Source organism: Manis javanica, chromosome 17 (genome assembly GCF_040802235.1).
Source record: "Manis javanica isolate MJ-LG chromosome 17, MJ_LKY, whole genome shotgun sequence".
Classification (NCBI taxonomy): Eukaryota; Metazoa; Chordata; class Mammalia; order Pholidota; family Manidae; genus Manis; species Manis javanica.
Window position 1 is genome coordinate 57,013,292 of NC_133172.1, and position 26,725 is coordinate 57,040,016.

Genomic DNA, 26,725 nt, shown 5'->3' on the forward strand with positions numbered 1-26,725 from the left:
GCCTGCATGGTGATCAAGGTAAGATAGTGTCTAATAAACTGGGATTAAAGCGTAAACTGTATCACTCACTGTTTGAAACAGCTCATTATACCTCCTAGAATTAACGTACAGCTTACTAAGGTCTAGAATGCCCAGAAGGGTCTCTGCTTTTGCCTCCCTTTTGTAGATTATTTTCTAGTTGATCTGTCCTTCCTTGGATACTGGCTCTTTCCTGCATTGAACCTTTGTGCATATCACTTGTTTTCTGTGCCTAGATTAGAGCATGCCCTTCTTCATGAAGCTGGCCAAACGAATGAGTAAATAAGGGAACTCAGTATGTTCAATACATTAACTTGGTCAAGGCCACACAGCTGGTTGGTGGCAGAGTCCCCATCAGATTCTTCTATCAAAGACTGTTTTATTTGTGGTCAATCGCTCCTTCTAGATGATCACCTAATGTACTGACCTGTGTTGCTGACTCTCTTCCATTGCTTTATCAGGGTTTCTAAACCTCAGCACTACTGACATTTGGAGTCAGATAATTCTTTGTGGTGGAAGCTACCCTGTGAGTTGTAGACATATATTCAGGATGCCAGTAGCAGCCCCCAACCCCCTCAGTTGTAACACCCAATGTCTCCAGATAATGCCAAAGTCCCTTAGAATAGGCCAGCATAATCATCCCATTGAGAACCACCTCTCTAGAACCATTGTCTTGCTCAGTGACTATTGGTGCTAAGAAGAGCCAAGGACATTTTCTAATCCCTACTCACCAGAGAAAGGGTTTTACCCAATTCTCCTTTAATAAGGTAGGAAACAATACCTATATGAAGAACACAGTTTGATGATAAAGTTGGAACCCACAAGAGTTTGTGACAGATCTGCAGTTAATGAAAAAATCTGAATTACCAAATTCCCTATTCTTCCAGAATTTTCAACAATGTCAACTTAATGAGATTTCCAACCATCCTGGGTCAGGCAGGTGGTATGATCTTGCCCCTTAAGCAGCTATTTCCTCAAAATACTTTTCTCTCTCATCCTTCTCAAAGATCAGAAATTTAGAGCAGTCATGCTAAAAGGAAGGGGGACAGATGATCAGAAAAATAGATCCTATGATAAGCGGGTCCATTTATAAGAGCTTCGTATTCATTTCAACAGCTTGTTCTTCCTCCATCCTCAGTCTAAGTACTGAGTCTGAGAGACAGAAATGAATACAGCTGCTCTGAGCCAGTGACTTTCCCATCCAGGATGAGCCCCACCCTCAGCTCCCGCAGTGCTGTTCAAACTTGGCAGGGGGTGACCCAAGGCCCCATTAATAAACCCTGTGAAAAGATGAGTCATCTGAGCTGGAGATGTCCAAATACAAGATTCATATTTTTCCCCATGGCGGTATCAATAAATTTGCATGGTGCATATTAAATGTTTCATTAAAACCCAATGCTAAAGCATTTTCAGGAAGTTATAAACTCCCTTTGGAGGAGACCCGGAAGTCAGGGGTCCTTGTAAGTGTACCAGGCACACCTCCATCCATCAGACACCAGGTTTCATCTTTGTTCTGTTTCTGTCTGGTACCTGGGTTGTCTTGAGATATTAGAGCTGCTAATAATGATTCGATGATGCTCAGATTAACTACCCAGATAAAAACATGTGGGCCTGAGCACCAAATGCCCTCCAGCCAGAACCTGTGCCTCCTTGCACCTCTCTCTGGTGAGCAGGGATCTGGGTGCCCAGCACAAAGCCTGTGCTGGAGAAACATAAAGATCTCAGAAACAATTCAAAGCTTAAGGGGGAAGACGCTTAGAGACAGAATTTTCCTCCCTTGGCTCTGATTGCCAGTCAGACTTCCTGGGACCTTGGAGCTGGATGAGTTCTGGGCAGAGAAGCCAGACAACACATCCCAGGTGCTCTCACACTGCAGGACGAATTCAACCTTATTTGGTAGCTGTATTAATTGAATCCTTACTTCATGTGGATTGATGGAATTCACATCAGAATGTCCCCTTGCTGCTGGAGATGTCCCTTGCTGATTGCCCTTCCCTCCAAAATAGGAGCTCCTAATTTCATTGTGGTTTATTTCCCCCATTTGATCATTCACTCATACATTCATGTACTCACTCACTCATCTATCGCACACACGTCACTTTAGAACCTTCTGTATATCAGGTATATTGTATTTGTTCCAAAAGTTAACTTTGATCAATCATCTACAAAATGCCAGGCCCCATTCCAAGTGATGGACACCCACCATCTTCTCTAATCTCCACAAATCCTTTGAAAACAAAGGGTTTTCTTCAGCTGGAAGCAGAAGGGGTAAGTTAGAGGTACTCAAAGCACAAGAAAGATGACCTGATGTTATTGGCTTAAAGACTGAGGGGGGCACGGGACAAGGAATGTGGGCATTCTCCAGGAGAAGAACTGCAGACAAATTAATTGCCAACAATTTAAATGAACTTGAAAACAGAGCACCCTGTTCGAGCTCACTGACACCTTGATTTCGGCCTTGATGAGCCCCTCCACTTAGAGCCCAACTAAGCTCACGCAGACTTCTGACCTACAGAGCTATGATATGATAGGTGGGCATTCTTTTAAGCTGTGAAGTTTGTTACACAGCAATAGAAAACAATTACAGCCCTCATTATTACTGCTGCTCATAGACTTATTCCATTCTCACAATAAGCCACTAAAATGCATATTTTTCTCTTTTGGTTATAAGTGAAGAAACTGAAATTCAGAAAAGGTAAAATACCTATTCGAGGCCATGGAGTTTCTAAGGAGGTAGAAAGAGATTCAAACCATGATCTTCTGATTACAGTTCTGATGTCTTTTGACGTGTCCACATGGCCTCAGTCTCCTGGACCCCGGAAATTGCCATGCTGGGTGAGATGGTGTTCCCTCTCTCTCTAACGCTCTGGCATTGTGAGTGAGGGAAACAGGATGTTGGCATGGCAGGGCCCTAGGTCCCTGTCCCATAGGGAGGCAACTCTGCGGGCCTGAGGGCAAGGTGAGCCAATGGTCAGCACAGACGCATGAGGCGCACAGAGGTGGGAGGGGCGCAGAAATAGAGAGAAAATAGCGAAGATATTAAGGTCAGGATGTTGGGTACTTCTGGTTGTCAATCACTTTTAATGTTCAAAGAAACACTCTCAAAAGTCAAAAGTGATAGCAGATGCTGTAATGCGTCACGCTCACTCAGTGTTGTCCTCTGACAGCTGTCACTCATTGAGGCCACAGATCTCCACCCGCCATGTCCACCTGGCTGTCTCCTTCACTATTCTGTCCTTGGGGTCAAAGGCCACATATCAAAGCACTGTTTCCTGACCCTTACGGCTGCTCACCTGAATCTCCCCTTTGGGAGACAGGTCCAACAATACTTTGAAAAAAAGATTATGCTAAAGAAAAATGAGCAGGATTCTAAAGTTTGGCTTCTTTAGGATATTTATAAATCCTATTTACTTTTTCTCTCTTTTTTTTATTATGACAGTATTTTTTGCTCACTACAGAAACTTTGGAGATTACAAAAAAGGGGAGGGATTAAAGGTAACTACTGAGAAATGGGGTAATAGATTTCCTCTAAGTTAATTTTTTGTAATAAATATACAAAATATATACGCAAAGATACAAAATGAATAACTAAAGGATGCTTTTAATGGAATCTGAATCAAATTGAATCTACATTTTATACTTAACTTTTCACTTCGTAATCTACCATCAATATCTCCCAAATCACTGAACAATCCTTGAAAGCATGTCTGTATTGGCCACATAAAATTTAATCACATGAATATAAAATAATTTATTTGATTATTTTGCTTATTTGGGGGTATTAAAATCCTTCCCAATTTTCCAGGAATATACACGTTACTTTGATCTCTAATCCTTGTACATATTTGCTGAAAGTTTGTTAAGTTCCCTAAGTATAAAAACGTGGGGATACTAGGCATGGTGATGGTTAATTTTATCTGTCAACTTACTAGCCATGGGATGCCCAGATTAAACCTTTTCTCTGGGTGTCTGTGGGGATATTTCTGGATGAGATTAGCATTTGAACCTGTGGGCTCAGTAAAGTAGATGCCCCTCCTCAGTACAGGTAGCCTTCTCCCAATCCATTAGCGCCTGAATGGAATGAAGGGGGAAGAAAAGAATCCCCCCCTTTATTCTCCTGTCTTACTGTTTGACCTGGGACATCGCACCTCATCTGCGCTCAGAGTGGGGTTTACACAGTCGGCTCCCCGGTTCTCAGGCTTTTGGACCTGAATTGAATTTATGTCACCAATTATTCTGCAGCTCCAGCTTGCAGATGTCAGACTGAAGGGCTTCTCAGCCTCCATAACTGTATGAGCCAATTCCCCACATGTACATACACACACATACACACACATGCAATATTATCCAATGACGTATATATATAATTGGTTCTATTTCTCCGGAGAACCACCTGACTCATACATAGGTTAAAAGGCATAAATATTTTAGGGCTTTGACATGGCAAAGTATTTTTTAGAAAAGTTGTACCTGTCTTTCCACATGCTCGCTGACCTAATGTGCTACTACAGTTCTTATATATGTACGGTTTACCGTGCAATCTCTCTCCCTGAGCAGCGCTCTGCCAGCCTGCCCTAGATTTTTCACTTTGATAACACTTTGCTATTCTTTTTCCAAACAACCCCCTACCTCCCATCCACGGGCATCCTTCAAATGTCTCCAAGTAGAAAAAAAAAAAAAAGACTAATTAATCAGACCGCTCTTTCTCTATGTCTGTTTATCGCTTAAGATAACCCCACGCACGTTCATCTAGTTACACAGCACATGTATTGAATGACGATGCAATGCCAAATCATGTTTACTTCAAAAGGAAAAATAAAGGGCATTTTTTGGGAGCGCTGTGTTTAAATCTTTATCAAACTTTTTAAGCTCCTTGTCCACCAACTCCTATGCCTGGTTCACAGCCAAGAAGAGCAGCAGCATTCAGTTGGGTCTCTTGGGTGCTGAGAGCAAAGGACGAACACAGAACTGACTGAAGATACGCCATGTGCTAGAGTCCGGAGGCTCCACTGAGTATATTCGTTCTTTTAAGCACACGAGTGAGGTATTCTTTTCTACGTTTCTAGGCATAGTGAAATCAGTGTCAATATTCAGAAATTTGCCAAGGCCCGCAGCCAGTGCTGCAGGGGGCAGAGAGGCATTTATGTCTGCTCCAAGCCCCATGGTCCCCTGTCCCCACGTCCTGACACCAGTTGCTCCAGGGCAGGTCCCAAAGCAGATCCCTGCCCACAGCAGTTGCCCCACTGGCTCCCTCAGATTCCCTCTCCCTCCCTTCTGCTCCTTAGGTTCAGCAACAAGCGTTTATGGCAGCCTCTGCTTTGAGGGGTCTCCAAACGGAGCCATTTCCTGCAAAGACAGGCAGCCCCAGAACCACCGGGGAGGGCAGGGCCGCACGCAGGTGTGGGCTTCCTCATTTTCTCCCTCGGTCTTCAGGTTCCCTGGGGCAATGTCACTGGGTCCGAGGGAAGTGACACCTGCCTGCAGAGTTTTCGCCCGCCTCACAGCCGGGCCCACGCATGACCACGAGTGAGTCACAGGGAGGAATGGAGACATCTTCTCGGGCGGCTGGGCTCTCGGTCCCAAAACCACATTTATGTTTTTGTATATGTGTTGGGATGATTCAGCGGAAACTTCTGGTCAAACGGATCACCATAGCAACTTTCAATAGACATCCAGCATGCAAATCAGAGGGTGGCGAGAGCGACTTTCTCAATGGCCTCAAACCATCACCCTCTGAACCCTTGGCGGATTCGACACTAAACACTAGGAAGGTTTCGTGAGGAATCTGCTTTAAATGCAGGTTGGCACCTGGCTGGGTTGGCAGGTTATCATCAGAGGCTAAAACGAGAAAAACAAAGTCCTGTGTGTGGTTTCTACACTCTGAATTCTTCATCTCCCAGGGAAGACATCTATAGTGGAGCTGGGAGAGCAGGGGGCACATTTTCTCTCTGTCATTCATGAGCCTCAGGATCCTGGCCAAAAAAACTCTCTGAGCTTCAGGATTTTCATCTGTAAAATGGAGGTAAAAAGGCTTGCTTAATCAAGCTGTGGTGTGTCTCAAACAGTGGTTAGAAAGTGCTTTGTGTGTGTTAGTCTCAGTAAATGGCATCAACTTCTAAGATCCTCTTTGAACCTCCTTCTTTCATTCTTCAGGTCTCAGTCTTTAATTGAATATCGGTTACATGAAAAATGGGGCGTGGGATGGAGGGACAGACATGCCAACGTGGCATCTGCCTCAAAAAGCTCTGGGAGTTTCTGGGAAAAGGGTGCAAAGGGGTTATGGGCAGGGCTGGGGTGAATCAGGTTCAGATTAATCCCCTCACTTAAAAAAAATGTCTAATGACACACCGATTCAGCTTACAAAGTCAATGAGGTTTTGGAGAAGAGAAAGTTACTTTATTGACACTATTCACTGTGTCAGGAATATCTTTGGCTATAAACAACAGTGGCTTAAATAAAGAAGGTTTAATGTTTTCTCTCTCACAAATACACACACACACATAAACACAAATATATAATTCTGAGGTTGTTGGTTGCCCACATTAGTTCAGTGGCTTAATGATATCAAGGTCACCATCTCTGCAATTCTCATGTATTTTCCTTGTTGCTGTTATCTCATATTCCCAAGGTAGCTGCTGAAGTTCCAGCCATTATGTCACCATTCCATGATGGCAATATAAAAAGGAAGTTGGTGGTACTATTGGAATACTTTAATCTTATTAGTGAGAACTGAGTCACATGGCCATTCCTAGCTGCAAGAGGGTGTAGGAAAATGATTTTCTTTTTTAAACTTTGTTAGCTTGTAGAGTAGATGCAGATAAGAGCAAAGGAGTTTAATGTGAGTTTATAGTACCTGACACATTCCCTCAGATTCATTTATTTTAGGACTCTCCACTTAAATATGATTTGACTTGGTGTGATTGTGATATAATTCTGGAATTTAGCAAAGTAACTGCCTCTGTGTTTGAATTTAAATGTGAGTGGATGCCCTTTGCCTGCCTCTTTCAAGTCCCAGAAGACTATCTTTTGCCTTCCTTCAAAACTAACAAGGCAAAGAGTAGTTGCTGATCAACCATTGTTTGGTAAGCTCTCAGGTGTATGGCACTGGGGTAGACCCTGCAGAGAAAACTACACACAAGCCATAATTCCCAGCCCAGAAAGCTTCTAGTCTAGCTGGGGAGGCTACAGTTGCATGAACTGAACAAGAGCACATGTTTTGGTTTATTGCATGACCAGTTTTAAAATGTCTTTATATTCCTTCCTACCCTTTGAGAGCCTAATGAGAAATTAGATGCAGGCTGTCACCTTGACTTAACTGATGACCTCAAGGAGGAGACACATTCATGACCCAAAGTCACAGGGTAGGACAAGAGCAGAGCCAGGCGGGGACCCCAGGCCTTGTCCTGACTGCTGGTCCAGGGCTCTGCCTTTTTTGCACAGCTCAACTATAAGTCAAGCGTTCAGAGGGGGTTCAGCGGGCTGAGGGAGGGGAGCAAAGCCCTTTTGAGGTGCTTAGGATCCCAGCTTGGGCTCTTTCCCATGAAGGGTATGAAGGTCATCCACGTACTTCCGTCCTGGGCCCTGATTCGGTCCAGGGACAGATATACACGTTGACCAAGGAGTCTCTACTCCATGTAGCCCTCTGGGCCACCCCAGGAAAAACACATCCTTGTGATTTTATTTGGCCCACAAACCTTACATTACTTAGGTCCTAGAGGGAAAGAGTTTTAATAAAGGGTAAAGGGTTTTAAAAAAGGGAGTTTTAATAAAGGGAATGGTTACACAGAACAGCACAGCATACAGGACATCCTTAAGGAAAAGTCTGGTGCCCTGGGGCTGCCAACTTGACACAAGCAGTACCACCTCCTGCTAAGAGGAGAGAGAGAGAGGGAAAGTGAGCTGGTTGGATGGCTGGTGTAGCCCGGCTCGAGATGTAACCTTGCATGAGCAGGAATAGCTGGTGCCCAGGGATCCCGGGGTGAGGGGGGCAGGAGACAGTCCTCTCCTTTCTTCCCACCTACCTCCAGCGCTGCTCATAGCCTGACCCAAATGGAAGCTAGAGGTCTTGGGGACCCATTCCTGCATCTGAGTAGATCGGCCTCCTGCACCACAGAACTGAGTGGGGAAGGGTAGAGGGTGGAGTCAGGGTTAGGAGGGCAACAGAAAGGCACCCAGCACAAAACTGAACAAAGGGAAAGAGGCTGTTAAAACACCCCCAGTCCTTATGCTGTCACAAGTACCCCCACGAGCAAATGTTTCCGAAGCACCTCTGGAGCCCTAGAAAGGCAGAGCTCACATACAGTGCAAAGTCCCTTTGCCATGAGCTCCACCTTCATCTGCCATGCCCACCTGTCTTCACGAGCCACCGTGCTCTAAGTTAAGTGATCAGAGATCAGAAAGACCCTCAGTGGATTGCCTCCTAAATATCCTCCACGGAGTCTCACTATGGTGACGGACACTCAGTGCCAATTTCATCACTGGGTCCTTTTCATCAATAAAGTACATGACCTAAATTGTCCGAACATGAATTTCCTCAAGGGACTTAGGTGCAATGAATGCCGGTGGTGGTGGTGAGGGGGATATTTATACACTTTCCTTTAGTTCCACCAAATCTCCAGTGGTCGTGCAGTAAGGAACTACCTGTAGGCAGGCAGGCAGTAGATATTTAAAACAACCGGCTGGGGAAAGTGTCTATGTGTCTATTATTATAATGAATATATTATGTGTACACGTCTTTAATGATGTGTTTGACCAGTTGGCCAATCAGCTGGTTCAAAGTAGAGACAGCAACAGCAGCCGCATGGGTAGGCTAATTTGTTTCTCTTAAGACAACAATGAAAAGCACTGCCAGGAGACTGTGCCATTCTCCCAGGCCACTGCTGCCCTGAGGACCGGGTAGAGATTATTTTGTCACTTGGGAAATGTGTTCTTGGGAGTGGTCAGGTGCTATTTGAGACTCTCCTTTCCAGAGGATCACCAGTGAAGCCAACACTGAGTTTCAGGTTTGGCAAGTGGCATATAAAAATGTTCTCCAAGGTATGTTACAAAAAAAAAAGACCAAAACACCACCACCACCCAGGCTTTAAGGAAGATAAGCTTTGCCTCTCCCAGACCGACTTTACAGACAGAAAAAGGGTGAGACATAGCCAGGAATTCTTGGGGAGCAGGCGTTGTCTCTGGCAGGAGATGTGGGCCACCAGATAGCACCGTGCAAGAGATTAACACGGCGGCAGAGAGCTGCACGGCTGTTCACACAGGGCTCGAGAGAAAGATGAAAATGGGTCAGATCACTTTGACAAATCAGATTTCCCTCCCTCCTGGTCAGCACCATCCTCAAAAGAGAGAGAGAGAGAGAGAGAGAGAGAGAGAGAGAGAGAGAGAGGGAGGGAGGGGGGGGAGGGAGGGAGGGAGGGAGGGAGGGAGGGAGGGAGAGAGAAGGGGGAGACCCTGTTTACAAGGACAGGCACTCGCGGGTCAGGACACACCAGCAGACCGAGAAGACATCAGGCACAAACAAGTTCATTCACCCCACAGACATTCATTGAGCACTTATTCGCACCGGCCCTCTGCTCAGCAACAGTCCCCACCCTCCAGGAGGTTTCAAGGCCAGTGGATGAACTGATGAGCAAACCCCAGATGACAACGAGGGACCTTTCGTGATGGAGGGAAGCGCAGGAGGCCCCAGGACCCAGCCGAGTTGCCTCATAGGGTGTTACCAGCTCAAGATACCAGCACAGCAGCTGTTCCCTGAACCCCCAACCCACCCGTGAATCTTTCTGTTGACCACCTTAAAAAAAAAAAAAAAACGAATCAAAGCCATTCTTGTGGGACAAGCGATTTCTTAGAGTTTGATGATTGCCTTTCAGTCTAATGTGATTTTCACATTTAATTACATCTAAGGTCATCCTCTACTTTCATCTTCCAGTTCTCGGATGCTCTAGAAGGTAGAATCCAGCCATATCTGGGAGCACAGACTCCCCCAAAGCTGGGGGGCTTGGGGGATATTGCTAAGCAAGAATAATGCCTAAATTAGCTACTCATGCTTCAAAACAAAACAGAGAAGGGGAAATGCTGAGCAGAAGGAACAGCAAATGCTTGGAGGTGGGCATCCTTGATTAGCAGTGCTAGGGATTCCAGGCTACCTCTCTCAGCTCCACACCCAGGCTCCTGTTGGGGTGGGAGGTGACAGCTGATGGCGCCGTGCAGTGTTCTGCACAAATCTGGCCCAGAGTGCCAGCTCCCAAAATGTCGTGACTGCTGCTGCCATTGATGGGCATCTTCTTCCTCTTAAAGATACTTAGCTCTTAGAACACTGACTATTAGTGTTTCTCCTCCACATTCTAGGAGGCAGTAATAGGCTGCTATCAGGATTCCCAACTCACACACCAACCCATTGACCAGGCATTCATGAATCACCTATTGTGGGCAGCATGCTGGGTCCCAGAGCAGAGCCACACTGTGAGCCTTACTTGAACTTGGCCACTTGGGCAGGATGGTCTGGGGTTACTTCTGACATGGGGTAAGACTCCAGAATAAGACATAGAGGAGAGTTTTATTGGACACACAGTGAATGAATCCAGTACCTGTTCAGCTACACCCAAATAAAAGTGCCAATCCACAAAACTCTCCCAAATGCATCTCACCCTGAAGCTGGCACCTCATTTTTTGCTGTTTGCAGAAGTTACTATGAGCAGCCTTAATACCATTGCTGAATGTACCTAAGAAATGCTGGGGAGTCAGGACAGGAAAGCAATATTTACTGAGTGTCTACTATGTGCAAAGTCATGCGATTTTACATGCATGATCAACTCTCGTCTCCTTAATTCAGGGTAATTGGTGGAGTAACTTCAAATTCTGGGTGAAAAACACGGATGCCTACACAGGTTAATTTTCTTTTTGGACCTCACAGAACAGATAAGAGCCTTGTTAGAACTTCGCTCCGCTTGACTTTATCCAGACCTTTTCCTGTCCTTTACTTCATGCAAAATTGGAGCAGGAAAACTGCCCTGGACTTCAACCAAAGGCCTCTATGAAATGGCATAAAGGAATGAGACCCGTGCTGTCTGCAAACACTAGCTGCTTTCCAGGGGTTTTCAATGGACTGTTCTTACGGGGAGAATTCCAAGCTCACTTGGGACCAGATAGGTCTTAGATGTCAACCTAGTGGGCCTGGAGTTAACAGAAAGAGCTGAGAATTTTGGGGACAGAGAAGGAAGTTGCAACAGCTAGATGTGTGAGGCCAGAGCCGAGAGGGGCCGAGAAAATATTTGCAAGGGCAAATGGTATTCTGGGGACTACTTAGATGGTTCCAGTGGTACTGGAGCAGCGGGCTATATGCCTAGAGCATCATTACCTATTTCTGGACACCACACACCCAGCCAGATAACGTGAGAAGTAAACCAGCCTGGGTTCAGAGTAAATAGTTAACTCTTCTGGGCTGGAAGAAATGATTATTCAAAAGTTGGTCCCCACATACAAATGCAAATGACATCCCCGAGACACATGAATGCTAATTTCTCCATGGAAGTCTGTAGACAAATGCTAGTCATTAGAAACATTTCCGCGCATTTATATTAGGCCGTCCTCTAAAAGACTTTTCAGACAAATATGTCATCAAGATATTCAAAACCATGTAATCTTATCCAAAGTTTCATCTATCAACAGTACAGTCTTCATCTCTTGCAGCTGTGTGTCAAAATGCTCGGGGAGATTACTCAGCTGATACGGCAGAGCCAGGAAGGGGCCCAAGGCGTTCTGGGGGTCCATAGCATACCCCAACAGGAGAGTCTGGGTTTTCAGGGTGGGCTAGGCCTTTTAGCGACAGGTGCGAGCTCCAAGGCAGGTAGGTAGGTAAGGGGTGGGTGACCTCTAATAGGTGAGACAGGAAACACTCAGGGCTTCCTGGACGCCTCCTCCGTCTTTCTGCATCTCTTCACACACGTTTACTGAGATGACAGATTAAGTTTAAAAGCAGAGTGACTGGAAGCTCAAGATCTTGTCTTCCCCACCTTCTGCAAGGCAAACCTCAGACCTATAGACTGTTTTCAGAGAGGCTGGGGGGAGGGGGGAGGGCTTAGGTGAAGTGACAGCATTTTCAAGGGCTTGGCGTTAAGTCAGTGCTATGAAGGTGTGTGCACGCTCCTTTCTCCCCTCCATCCCTCTCCCTTCCCTTTCTGGAGAGGCTGTTTGGTGAAAGCAGTACCCAGAGGGAGTCTTTCTGCTGTCCCAAGGCTGCAAAATTTACTGTTGTTTGCTTATTTCCTTAGGGGCCAGTGGTGTTTGGGTCACTTTATTTAGTGTGTGAATGGATGGTGGTTTTGGCAGTGATGGAAAAATATTTCTTTTACTTAATTATGTAACAAACTGAATCTAGCAAACAACTTATTTATCTGTTAATCCACTCATTTGTCAATAGGAATATTCATCCATGCATCCATTTATCCTCTATCCATTAATACGAAGGCCTCACCACCCAGCTTCCATGGGGACACTGAAGGAGACCTTTGTGTATGGACGACTAGGCGGTACATCTCATCCTAACAGCTGCTGCTTTGACAGGGAACAGGAAAGGGCAGGCCCTCTGTGGATGGGCTTGTTAGAGCTGCATGGGGCCCTTCAGATGGTACTTCTTAGAGCTGAGGGTATAACCTGTGGCTGTCGGCTCGTGCCAGCCAAGGGCATGGATGTCTCTTAAAGAATCCCTAAATCGTGGACGTTTTGGGTGGAAGAAACATTTTGTGCAAAAGCACATGGATGTGAACGATGACAGAATGATACAGCAAGGTGTCTGCACTGTTAAGGCAGAGGAATCACGTGATGGGGTACCTCATGGGGAGATATCTGGACTGTTAGATGAGGCCTCACAGTGAAGGGCCTTTTCTGCCAGCTGACAGTTTAGGACCTTAGGGGAGCCACAGAGGTGCCTGGGCAACGGAAAGGTACATATGCAGGTTCATGCTTCCGAAAGAATGCATGGCAGGGCCTGGGCACATCGGGAGGCTGGAGCTCTAGTTCACTCATTATTGCAGCAGTTGAATGAGGGCCTATCTTAGGCTCAAGGAGTGGGGGCGTGATAAAGGCAGCAGATTCTCAGCATTTCTGAAAGTAGAATGGAAAAGATGTGTAATGAGTACTGAATAAAAGACAGAAGAGTTCAGCTCAGCCCCCAGGTTTATAGCTTGACACCTGCGCGGACAGTCATTTTTTAACCCTGAGTAGGGATGGTGAGAGAAGAGACCAGCTTTGAGGAGTCTGAGATGCCAGTGGAGATGCCTAGTAGGCTGTTGAAAATCTGCCTCTGGAGCTCAGAAGATGAACTACTAGTTAACAATGAAATGGGGCAGTCATCAGCATATAGACAGAGGGTGGCAAATCATAGTGTAGGTGCCCCCAATCATCACTTCTGTACCCCATGCAGGCATCACTAATCAATCATGGAATTGTTTTCTTTTGAGCCTGGCTGCTTAAGCACCATGGTTCAGGAAGCCATCGCCAACAGATTAGAGCTGGCATGGTAACTGAATCTTCTTGACAGCTATCATAGAGGAGATGACTGAAGCCATGGAGAGATTGGCATGCCCAGGGTGGACAGTGAAGAGTGAAATGCACTGAGGACCCACAGCTAGTAAAAGACACAGCTGTAGTTTAAAGACTATCAGCCTCAATGGAAAGATCATGGCCTGGATTCAAACTCTACTGCCGCCACTTACTGGCTGTGTTAACTTTGGAGACTGACCTAAACTCTGTAAGTCTTAATTATTTACTTGTAAAACATGGATAACAACAGTACCTCATAGCATTTTGGATAGCATTACAATCATATAACGTATTTAGGACAACCTGACAGATACAAAACACTCAACTGTTATTTTGGGGGGCAGTGAAAAGAGCAAAGGAAACTCTATAAAGTTTAAAACAGGCTCCTTGGTGACTGCACCAGTGCCCGGGGCCATCTTAACAGGCCTCACTGCGGATGAGCTGGCATTTGGGATGAATTCTAAACTCCACGTATTTCTCAGACTCAATCTATGTAAGATGGCATGTGGTTTCCATCCTTCAACTCGGATATGGTATAGGGGCTGAAACTATGCATTGATAAGACTGGCTGGTTCCTTTCTCAGACTGCTGATTTGTAGCAGTTCCTCTGTGTGGAGTTTGGGAAAAGAGGTGGGTGTTTTGCGTTAGCAAATTCACAGCACTGGGTGTGAACTTCCTCCGCTTCACCAAGAACGGCAGACGGACAGGTGTTCAGCTGCAGCCAAAGAGGAACATGAATAGGGATTCAGTTCTTTCTGATCAAGAGGTCACTATTTCTTGCCAACTATGTGTTACCTGAGAGAGACCTTGTGGCATGTCTAGAAAAGCATGTTAAAAATAAAGAATTACACATTAATTTATTTATTTGCCTGGTTTGCCATTTCCCAATCATTGTCCTCAATCTTAAGGCAGTTAGTGGTCTTTTGGGTGTAGTACATCGTATGAAGTGTTTAACAAAGTGCCCTCAAATTTATGCAGCAAGTATCGTATTTATCTGGGTAAATAAAAGATTATGTTTTCTGAACTGTCTCTGTCTGCTCTGCCAGCCTGTAATAATCTTTGCCAAGAGACTGGAACTACTTTATATGGATTTCATAACCACAGAGTGGTTGTGTGTGGGTTTGTTTTGTTTCATTTGGGGGGGGAGGGGATGGCCTTTTAATGTTATTTGTCACTACACATGGGATAGTAAAGTGTATGACTCTGAATGTAAAGGATCACACAGTTACTTGGTTTGAACAGAACTTTGGGGTGACCTCGTGGTGAAGGCATTAAGCCCTCATGTTGTGATAAATCAACAAATACCAAGAGGCTCAAAGGCTGCTTAGCCTTTTCTGTACAGTCTACATCCCAGTAATCTGTTGCTGGGTTCGGGATGGTTCATTTTCTCAGGACGCTGGGTCAAGGACACGGGCTCGTCTCTCCTTCTAATTTCCTGCTGGCATGTTGAGGAGCATGTGTGTCTGTTTGCAGGACGTCAGTGTACTTGCGTGCATGTGTGCGTGCGTGCGTGTGTGTGTGTGTGTGTGTGTGTGTGTGCGTGTGTGTGTGTGTGTGTGTGTTGGTGCCTTTGGGAAGAGAGAAGAGGCCAGAAAGACAGAGAAAGAGAAATAAGAGAGGGTAAGAAAAAGAGGAACAAAGATCATAGTAGTCTCCTAAGGAGGTGTTGGGATTTATTCATTCTTTTGTTCACGACCCAGGCATTGTTCTGAGTTCGAAGAATGTAACAGTCTCCTAGAGGGACAAAGCCCCTAATCTCATAGACTAGGGGGAACTCTGCCAATAGGGGAGTGATTAAATAAGGTAATTTCAGGTAAATTGTCTAGTCCACATGGATTAAAATACTGCTTTCCTTCTCAGCAGGGTCGTTACACAAGTGGGGCAGCTCTCATCTCTGAATACCCCGAGGCAGGTCATTTCTGGGGTACATTGGTTTCTGGACAGGCAGCTTCTACTTTTCCTAAGACCACACCATCCCTTTTCTAAGGTTGTTTTCTTAAATTCTCTCTCTGTCCAGTTCTCAACAGGGGATCACGTGGCGCTCCCTGAGGGGACATTTGGCAATGTTGGTGGCATTTTTGGCTGTCACAACCAGGAGAGGTGCTACTAGAGGTGCTACTAGAACATTCCACACTGCAGGGAACGGTCCTGCCTCACAGCACGATTAAGTCCCAGTGTCAATCGTGCTGGGCAACTCTGTTTCCCATGTTAATTTGCTGTCTCCTCCTCAGTGAGAAGGTATGCCTGATTCTCTCTTGTATCTGTAATGTTGAATCTTGTAGAGGTCCAATAAATATTTACTGGCCCCCAGTGCATATAATAATGCTCAACACAGCAGGTGAGACAAAATGTTTGCTGAGTGAATATCTGATAAGCTCTGTGACTTAATAGCATGTGACACTGGTGGGCCACATAAACTTTCTGAGCCTCACCCGCAACTCCATCAACCAAGACCCAAATGTCAATAGGGTGGAGGGTGAGAAACCCTGATTTAAGTCAAGTTGAAGGCTAAGCTGAGGCACGCACAGGACCAGGGCTTGTGAGTGTGGGCTTGTGTGTGCATGGGTGTAGGATCGGCCAGGAAGCCAAGCAAGCCAAGCACTGACTCTCGGGGCAAAGCCATCACCAAAGCCATTTGTCTTTTCCTAGGAAAACGGCCTCCGCAGGTAGTGTGAGCTTGGAGCCCTCCCAGCTTTGCAGGGAGCTGTCTCAAGGCTTCCTGTAGAAGGCCTGGTGAATCCTTATGATGCCAACATCCTTGGGAACCTGGGGTCCATCCTGGGGGTATGTGTCCCCAGAAAACCTTCACCACCCAATCCTTCCTGTTCAGAAGCACTTGTTAACAGCAGAATTCCTAGCAACATATACGATCAGCCCAAAATTTACTCCACTTGTAAATTCTGTTCCCCAAACCACTTCTCAATGGGAATTCACTCACGAATCCCCTGAGAATAGACTAGAGGGTCCCTACCTGCGTGAGTTTACTAGCACTGCTGTCTGAAGCAACCGTTTGGGGGAAGGAAAATAGAAACGAAATATATGGGAAATCTGAGACATTGTTTTAAAACAACAGTTTTTTAGGGTGTTTGATTTACTATTCAACTGTGCACAGCTGCTGTTGGGAAAATAGGATGCATGCCAAGCCGAGCCGACTGGTGCGGAGAGTGAGAACAACCGAATCAACAGCAGTGTTTGCACACTTCACGTGTTAACTCAACTTTTAAAAAAATCCCAGCGGCTGACCCTCCCTGAACAGCCATTGGTTGGCATCTCTTTCAGTTGCTATTTATCTGCTGAACTGCTGCTTCCCCTGTAGCTCTTGTCTTCTTTGTCTTAATTAAAGAGATTTAGGAGACTGCCCTGCCCTCAAAGTGCACATTTTTAATCAGGGCTTCAACAATCACTGCCTCCTTTTTCTTTTCTCCATTCTGGCATTGAAACACCCACATGTTGACTTGGGAGGGTTTTTTTTTTTCAATTGAGGTAAAATGGACAGAACCCCAAAGCAACCATTTTAAAGTGTATGATTCAGTGGTATTCAACATTCACAATGTTTTGCAATCACTGTTTAGTTCCAAAACTTTTGCATCACCCCAAAGGAAACCCCATACCTACTAACACTGACTCCTCACTTCTGTTCCTCTTTACCCACTCGGGCTATTTCACATAAATGGAATCACACAATATGACAGCACGTGTTGTGTGCAGCTCCTTCCACTTAGCATAATGTTTTGAGTGCATCCACGTTGTGTCAACCTTTTGGCTATTGTAAATAGTGCTCTATGAATGCCCATGTACAAGTACTTATTTGAAGATTTGTTTTCAGTTCTTTTAGGAATACATCCAGAATGGAATTGCTATTTAATTCAGTGTTAACTTTCTGAGGAAGCAGGAATTTTTTGAAAGCCCTCACTTCACGACCATCCTTGGTGTCCGATCAGCTCATAGGTCCTCCACCCAAGATTATCCCAGAGTAAACTTGGGGTCACCTCTTGAGACAATGCTAGCTCTCTGCCTAGGAATGAGAAGGCTAAAAGGTGGCAGAAACCCCCATAAATCCCCTCTTTTGCTCCATGAGCAGAAGAATTAACTATGCCCTCAATGTGGTACTAGGTGTCCAATCCCATAAACACCCAGCAGAGCAGGTATTGTTCTCCCAATTTTAAAAAATGAAGAAATAGGGATGCAAAGAGATTAATCTACCTGCCCAAGGATACACAGCTATGAAGTAATGGGCTTTATTAGGTCTAAAGGCCTATTGAACCATTTCATCAGATTCAAAGGTTGTTGGTTTCCTGCTTAAGAAAGCAAAACCCTTCAGAAAGAACTGTCCGCAGCTCAAGCAGGAAAATCCCTTCCCTTTTGGGAGAGTTTGATGCAAAGACAGACTGCAGGCAAGGGGACATTTCCTTCAGCTCAGGTGATGCAGGAAGCAGGGATTGGCTTTTTCTGCATGATCACTGGGTGACCTGCGTTACTGGGAAGGAGTCCTTCTGTAACAGGCCCCTGTCAAGAGTGTGTCCCTAAGGGGGACACAAATACCTTTACCTTCCTTCCCGTGGGCTACTCTCCTTTCCAGAGTACAAGAATGAGACAGCACGAGGAGCCAGCCATCTCTTTCTAAGCAGCCCCTTCTCCTAGCACCTGCTAAGGTCTTATGATACATGAACACGATTCTCCCAACATCTCTGTGAGTTTGGTGGGGGTGCTACTGTTATTCTGATGAGCAATCTGGCAGCCAGAGAGGTTAAGGAACTTGCACACAATGTCCCAACCAATAGCTGGATGAGCCGAGATTCAAATGGGAGCTTTTGAAGTCTAAACTCCGTGGCTGCAGGCACTCTGCCAGGCCGATCATGGATCAATCACCTCCTGTCATAGGGTGTCCTAGCACCCTGGGCTAGGTGCTTTCACACATGGACTTGTTTAATCTCAGTAAATTTCTAGCTTATAGGAAAGGATCTCAAGGCTTAGGAATGTCAAATACCTTGCCCCAGCTTGTACAACCAATGCCAGCCAAAGATGCTTATTGCAGGGTCACCCGAAGATGCTTATTGTGGGGCCACCAGATCCCAAATTCCTATTGAGTCTACCATGCTGCTCTGTTTCTTTGTCCAATATGATGCTTAGCTTCTCCCAGGATCAGGGGCTGGGAGAAATCGCTGCCAGGGAATCCTGCTTGGCTGCATGATAATCTGACAGTCCCATCCTACCTGTGGAGGGGCATGGTCTGCAGAATTGCTTGCAGTTAGGGATTTTCCTGAGAGGAATTAGAAAGAAAAATATTTTGAAGGGAGTCTAGTTAGTCTCCGCAGAGCTGAGGCAGAGCATCTCTGTATTAGGACACGCGGGCACACAGATATGGAGGTGTACACATGTGTATGGCACCCTCTCTGTCAGGGGATACATTCCAAACCCCTCAGTGGGTGCTTGAAACCGTAGATAGTACTGAACCCCGTATACATGATGTTTATTCTTATGCATATATACCAATGATAAAGCTTAATTTATAAACTAGGCATTGTAAGAGATAAACAATAGCTAGTAATAAGATAGAACTATGATAGCAATATACTGCCATAAAAGTTATGTGAAATGGTCTCTCTCTCAAAATATCTTATTATCTTCTACTCACCCTTCTTCTTGGGATGATGTGTGATGATAAAATGCCTCCAGGATGATAAGTTAGGGGAATGACGTAGGCATCGGACACAGCGTTAGGCTACTAGTGACCTCTTGACTGTGTGTCAGAAGGAGGATCATCTGCTTCTGGGAAGCGGCTGACTGTGGGTACCTGAAACCACAGATCAGAGTGGGGCGGAGGCACTCAATATGGCACCTGTACATGTTCAGGCATGTGTGTCCACAAATCATATGCACACAAATGTTTATTTGCAAGAACAGATCTGTATACATATGTCGAGGTGAGCTCATTTGAGTGTGCAAATGTGCTCTGAGTACGTGCATGGGGGCGAGCCGATTGGGACAGGCATCACGGAACACGGTGCTGACGAGTCCCCACTATGACTGGCTCCTGAAGGCCATGGACTAGAATCGTCTGGGGGACGCTGGGGATGAGGCGAGCCTCTGTGTGTCCAGAGGGATCTCCCGGCTGCATAAAAAACCAACGGTTCCCTGGTACAGGTGACCTGGTTCCCCAGGAAAGGGCTCCGTCTGGCCTCAGTTACTTGACACCTTACTTGTCTCTTGCAACCTCCAGCCCCAGCTTTGTGTGGAGTTATGATCTTCCCAACAGCCCAGGAGCATAGATCTCTAAGTTCAGGCTGGTGAGACTTGCCTGGGAGTTCCTTAGCATGCAGAGTTCCTCTCTCCACCTCTGGGTTCTGACTCAGAAGAAGATTTGGGTTGGGGGTCCGAGAACCTGCATTTTAACAACCTCCCGAGATGGTTGTGTTATGGATGACATGGGCCTCACCTGGAGACTCTCTGCTTAGAGACCAGGCAGAGACTGGGTGACATGTGTCTATCCTGAGCACCTATCTCTAAAAAGGTACCTCCAACATGCTTGTGATATCACTGGGGGAGCCCACTCCCTGGAACCTGCAGTGTCCTATCTTGAGTCTGATATTCATTCAACAGTAAAATGACATCCTATATGCTGAGCAGCTCCAGACACATTCTCCAATGATCCACCTGTTTTGTGATGAGCCCTCACCTTCCAGGGACAAGACAAGCACATGACAACTGTATACCTCTTGTCTGAAACCAATGACACAACAAAGAACAAGGATGCATGTACTGCTATACTCAGCAACCCCCTTTTCCCTGAAGCCCACAGAGCCTCCCGAGTTTACATATGTTTTGAAAGTTAAAATTGCATCTTATGAAATGTACACTCTGGTCTTTTGGAGTAAGGATTTATCAACCACAGGGACGGTCTCCCTATGCATTGGAAGTGACTTTTCCAATTTCCCATACAGATTCCTATCTTGGTTGGAAGAGGGTTTTTTTCTTTTTTCTTTTTGTTTTCTTTCCCCTTTTAACCTCTCTAATTAGGTGAAGGTAGGCTGGCTTGCAAAAACTATTTGGCAATCCATTTCTTCATCTCCATCGACCAAATTCTGATTTCAGATGACACTGGAATGCAACCTACAGCCCCTAAAGAGGTGTGTGTGGGAGGGGGCTGGGCTGGGAGACTTATTTGACAGTGTTACAAGGAGACAAGCTAGAAGCAAACATTTGACACTCCAGCCCTGGAATGCTGTAAAAATTTAATTAGGTGGATCCATTAGTCATGCCCACATGAAGGTTTCATACGGGACTTACAAAAATGCAGGCTACCGAAGGAAAGTTTCAGCCCTTCCTGTAAATGCCATTTCCCTCATTATTGGGAAATGTGGTCTCGGGGGGGGCCATTGAACCAGGCTTTGTATTTACAAAATATGGTTAGGACGAGATTAACAGCAAGGACTGAAGGAGTTTTTGAATCCAAATAAGAAACAACATTTTCTAAGGGAGTTTGTCCCGCCCAACTACCTCTGAGTCAGTTGGGCTGAGAGACGATTTTGATGCCCACTGCCTTTCATCACTTCCTGAGTTGAATTTTTAGGTTTGAAGGATCCAGTAATGTTACATGGTAGATGTTCATGGGATGAACATGGTCTTTCTTCAAACTGAAAATACACAGGCAGAATAATATTCCATTGTGCATATCAACTACACTTTAATTTTAAAAAGGGGGAAGAAGAAAACAGACAGGCTTCCTAGTTCCAAAATAGGGTAAGGGGAGATGATTGAATTCAGGAATCAAACTTCAAGGTTGTTCAGGGCCTAGGATACTTACAGCTTGATCTGCAAGCAGGCATTTTCAGTTAACAAACTCGATGGATGTTATTTTGATTTGAAGTCCCTGGCTGGGCACTGCGGTTGGAAGGAGGTAGATGAGGAAGATATTAAATACAACTAGTCCTATGGTGGTTTTGAAAGACACTGAAAATGAACTCAAACTCTTAGCTCTTCATCACCTTGAACCATCTGAGAGTGCCCCCCCATTGAGCGTGGACACGGCTTCTTCAGAAACGGTTTATGTGATTCGGTCTAATGGGGTACTAAGCATCCCACTGAAAATGAAAGACTTTGGTATGGTATGATATTATGCTAGGGCCACACTCTCCTAGAGATTGGCTGACTTCTCTGTCTTCATCTGTATGCATTCATGCATTCACTTACTTATTTATGTTATTATTTCAGCACACATGTATGTCTCTGTACTCTGAACTGAGACATAAGAGTTCATAAGACACATTTCCTGCCTAAGAGAAGGCCAGCGTCTAATGGGGAAGACTGACTTATAAACAAGCTACCACAGTAGAGTGGCATAATAATTATAATGCCACTGTTTACTGAGAGCCTATGCACCAAGCGCTTTACATACACTCATTCACTTATTTTTAAAAGCAGCCTAGCAAGACAGGACTTTTACTTTTTTATAGATGACAGAAGAAACTGACACCCAGACATACTTAAGAACTTTGCAGTTACACAGGTAAGAGATGACAGGGCTGAGATTCGAATGCTGGAGAGCCTGACTCCCTGAAGCAGTATTGTCCCAGAGTTCAGGTCGGGGCAGGATTGCAGCAAAGTGCTAGCACAGCGCAGTGAGTGCAGAACTCTCAGAGAAGGGTCAGCAAAGTTTTAGGGGGCCCTGATGGATGCATAAGTGCCCACAAATTAGGCAAGTGTTCGCTATCTTGTAAGGAAATCTTGCCACATGGCAACTAATATTTTCTGCTTATTGCTACTTACAAATAGACCTTAGTTTGAGATACAGGATCATATTTTATATAACTCATGATACTACATTCCTAAAGTCCCTTGGCTGGGTAAGATTTTGGAGCCCTCTGTTTTTTTCCACTCATTGCACATGTAATGATTTCAGTCTTCAGCCCATGGCACTATTTAAATTGCTGGCTGAATCGGGGAACCAACTTAGGTATTCGTGAGCAGAGAAAGTACATGACTTTGGGGAAACTGAACTCCAGTCGGAGGAAATCTGGGGGTACAGTGGAATGAGTACTGGCACAAAGCATGCCCGTGAGTGAGGGCGGATGAAATGCAGGTTGTGGATGAAATGGATACGCTGTTTGTGTTCTGCATGTTTAGGGAGCTGAAGGAGCTAGATCTTGAGACTTGCAAGATTCACGTTTTTGACCCTAGAGATCTTTGGTGTGAGCTCAGTCACCATCTGGATTGAAACTCATTGTTTGGGGAGGGAAGGAAAAGAAGAGATGATTGCCTAGTTTAACCATTTCCCTTTTTGTAAATTTCCCGGGAGTGAGTAAATTTAGCTTCTTTTTCTTTAAACTCCCGGTGCCTTGTTCTGCTCTCAGCTGGTCACTTAAATACAGCCGCATGGGATGAGGCTTTTTAAAGTAGATGGGTTGGGAGCAAAGCAAGTCACACGGTGGTCCTAACACTCAAGGTCAGTGTCTTAGACTGAGCTTCTCGTCTGTGAAATTCCACGGGTGTCTTCATGACAAAGAGAAACCGGACCTGTTCCAAAGGCAGGTTTCATAATCCAGGACAAAATGATCCACTGGCCTCTTTCATCAATGCCCATCTCTGGTGGATGTCTGCTATTTGCATCTGTCAAACCCTTTGCTTTCCTCTGTGGATCCCATCGCCCACCCACCCCCAATCTTGAAACCTGTGTGAGGCTGACCCTGTAGGGTCCTGGCTCCAGAGGTAACAGCTGGACCAAATATATGTTCTGCAATGGTAGATTCGGGGACAGGCAGTACAGCGCCAGACCAAGTCAAGAAGCCTCCTTTCTAGAACTTTATAGAACTCTTTGAAAAGAGGAGCCCATTCTCCAGGCAATGTTCCCTGTAAGGGTGATTTAAGATTGGGGTTTCCAGGGACCATCGTTCATGTCAGGGGGATCCAGGCAAAGACCCAAGGTAACACGGGAGTAAGTGAATTGGGAGCCTTAAGAAAAAAGTTCTGGTGACACTACTGATATATCTGGTTCCAGCCATGCCAGAAGCCGGTGTCACCACCAGACTTTTCAAGAAGTGACCAGTAAATTCTTTCCATATGTTCTTAAACCAGGTTGAATGAACTCTCCTGTCACAAGCAAGAATCTTGATACCATCTCTATTTAGGGGTCCCCAGGCTGCCTCCAGATAACTGAGAGTAGGTTATGAAATTCTGAAAATATATATTAAAGCTTATAATGAGCTCATTTTAAAACTGGAATCTGTGAGTGGGATCTGAATGTCACTAAATCCGAAACACAGTAACAGGGCAGAGAAGTTGATTCAAATTAGGAACATTCACCTCCCTGCGACCGATTCTTGATTCTCTGTAGCTTGGCTGTCCGGCGGGGGAGTCACGTGCTACATGGGGCAAAGGGGCACCCGCTATCTGGCCGGTCCACACAGGGTGGAAACGCGCCGTGAATGGGAAGCCCACCTCACGTTTAGAACACTTAATACAAACAAGAGGATGTAAGCTATCTCTTTAAAATATTTACATTGATTACATGTCAAAGGGAAAATATTCTGGAAATTATGTTTAAATAAAAAGTAACTATTAAAATTAATCTCACCTGTTTCTTTTTTACTCTGTCTTATGGCTGCTAGACAATTTTAAATGCATACACGGCTCACATTATATTTCTACTAGACCGTGCTGCATGAGAGCTGTAACTGTTACGAGATTCCACTTTACATTGAATCAAAACCTCCGTCCCTGACACTCCCTCCCTCATTTTCCTTATCTTCAACTAATGTGGTTGACTGGGGAACAAAAAATGAATCAAATCCATTATTCACAGTACAGCCCCTCAGCTATTTGAAGCAGCTCCCAGATTCTTCCCATAACTTCTCTTTTCCGGGCCAAACACTCCATATTCTTCAACCACTTCTCATGTAATCTAGTTTCCTCACTTTTCTTTGGACCCCCTCCAGTTTCCCAAGGATCCCCTTAAAATGTGTTGTTTAGCATTCTTCCTGGCACGCCAGCTGTAGTCTGAGCCCTGAGGCTCTCACCTCCTCATACTAGACACCATGTTTCTATTAATTTGACCCCATTGCTATGGACATCTTTGGAAACTGAGGCTTCCACCAGTGGTTCTCAGGGGTTAATCCCCAGACCAGCAGCATCAGCCTCACTGAGAACTAGTCCCGAAATGCAAATTCTCTGCTCCACTCAAGACCTCCTGAATCACAAACTCTGGGGATGGGACCCAGCAACCAGTGCTTTAACAAGCCTCCCAGGGGATTCTCATGCACACATGAGTGTGAAAAGCACTGGTTTATACCCAGAGCCTTCTTAAATCTTCTGCCTTTCAGCCAAGTTTTCCCTGTTGTAATAGTTGGATTTTTTGAACCATGATGCAGGAGCTCTCACATTTGTTGCTATTAGTGTCTCATGAATTTGGCTTATGGTTCTCACTTGTCTAAACCTTCTGGAATACAGATTCTGCCATTTCCCCCTGTAGTGTGTCAACTGCACGTTGACTAATGCTGCCTTTTGTCTTTATCCAGAGCTGTGATGTAAGTGTTGGACAACATGGGTCCCACATCAGGATCACATTTCCCCCCAAGCCTGGGGTCATGCTCTTCCCTCTGCCCCCCAAACGTGTTCCCAAAGCCCATTTTCCTCATCTTCCACCCGGCTTTTCCCGGCGAGCTCCACCAGGGCTTGCTTACATTTCTACTTTGATGTCGCCTCTACCAGGAAAATCAAGTTCAGGGCTGGTCACTGAGCCCTCTGTCCTGGTGACTATCTGTGTGTGAATGCTGGCTTTCTTGTCCCCCAGATCACCGGTTTTCGATCAGAATAATTTTGCCTCCACGGGACTTTTGGTACAATCTGGGAACACATTTTTGGTTGGCACAACTGGGGGGTGCTCCTGGCATCCAGTGGGTCAAAGCCAAAGAAGCTGTTAAATGCCCTACTGTGCCCAAGGCATGCCCCACCAAGAAAGGAAGATGTGACCCCAAATGTCAGCAATGCTTAATGTTGATAAACCTGCCCTAGATGGTAGGTCCTGGGTGCCTTTTGATCACCAATTTTATTTCCAGCCCCAACAAATGGAGGGTCCAAAGGAGGTGTTGTGTAAATATTTGTTGAATGAATAAGTGACATCTTCATTATTGGGAAGAAACATGAGAAACACCAGTCAAGATTACCTGCATGTTTATAACTTTCTTTTTTAGGAAATAACTTGCCTGGGGGCTAATATAGAGCTTATACAGAAACTGTGTTTGATGACTAGAGAAACTAATTTTACACTTAGCATACCCACTGATGATTAATACACGTGCTTCTCAAGTGCTTATAAACCACTGTAACTTTTTTGGGCCTCTAAATTGGCTCAGCAGTTTCCCTTTGCTCTGTGATTACCTTACCAATTTGTTGAGTAATATGATATTTATTAGCTCTGTGAATCTGGACTGCTTCATCTTGCCAGGCCTCAGTTTCCTCCAAACTGGTATAAGGCTCCTGGCACTCGCGGGGCCCTGTGATGGAGATGGCGGGGATGAAGTCAGGTGACGTTTGTAAGGCTCTGAGCATGCCACTTGGCTTGGAGTAACCATCCTGTCTTAGGAGCTATTATTGCCTCATTTAATCCTCAGCGATTGTGTAGGGCCAGCGGCAAGTATAGTCTTGATTTAATAGACGATGACTGGAAGCTCAATCAGGCCAAATGGTTGAATTTCTAACCAGCTTTTCATCAACAGAGAGATCCTACGGGTGTCTATGACGGATCTTGATTGATCTGAAGAAAGAAAACTCTGTCATCAGCAAGGCTCTTCTGCAAGCTTCTAAAATGTTGAAAATGCTATTTTGCACAGTATCCAGCACGAGAATCCACACTGAAGCATTCGCGGTTGCAGTGGGGTGAGCTCAGCAGGGAGATCAGGCTCTTGTTTTAGAGCGATGATGTCTGGACTGGTGAAGGAGGCCAGCCACCGCGGATGGGAAACGCACCCTGGGACGGAGGCCTCCAGGCTCCCGTGCGGAAGCTCTTCTGGGTTGTGCTCCCGCCCAGGCTCACTCTGCAGAGCCCACGCGGACCTGGAGCCAGACGGCAGCTGCGTTCCGCTCTGCGGGGAGAAGGGCCCTGGCTGAGCATCCCGCAGAGCGAGGCAGGGCCTGGGAGCCAGTGAGTCACTGTGTCTTGGCTCCGAATCCCCTGGGC

The 26,725-nt window shown here is 45.5% G+C and overlaps 1 long non-coding RNA gene across 1 annotated transcript in view; it reads right to left on the minus strand.

The window, feature by feature from the left end:
* LOC108392218 (uncharacterized) overlaps positions 1-26,725 on the minus strand; it is a 53,722-nt gene that overhangs the window by 8,193 nt on the left and 18,804 nt on the right. Inside the window, exon 2 of the long non-coding RNA XR_012126890.1 lies at positions 19,190-19,348. This is a non-coding gene — a long non-coding RNA (uncharacterized lncRNA). The remainder of the gene's footprint in view (positions 1-19,189; positions 19,349-26,725) is intronic.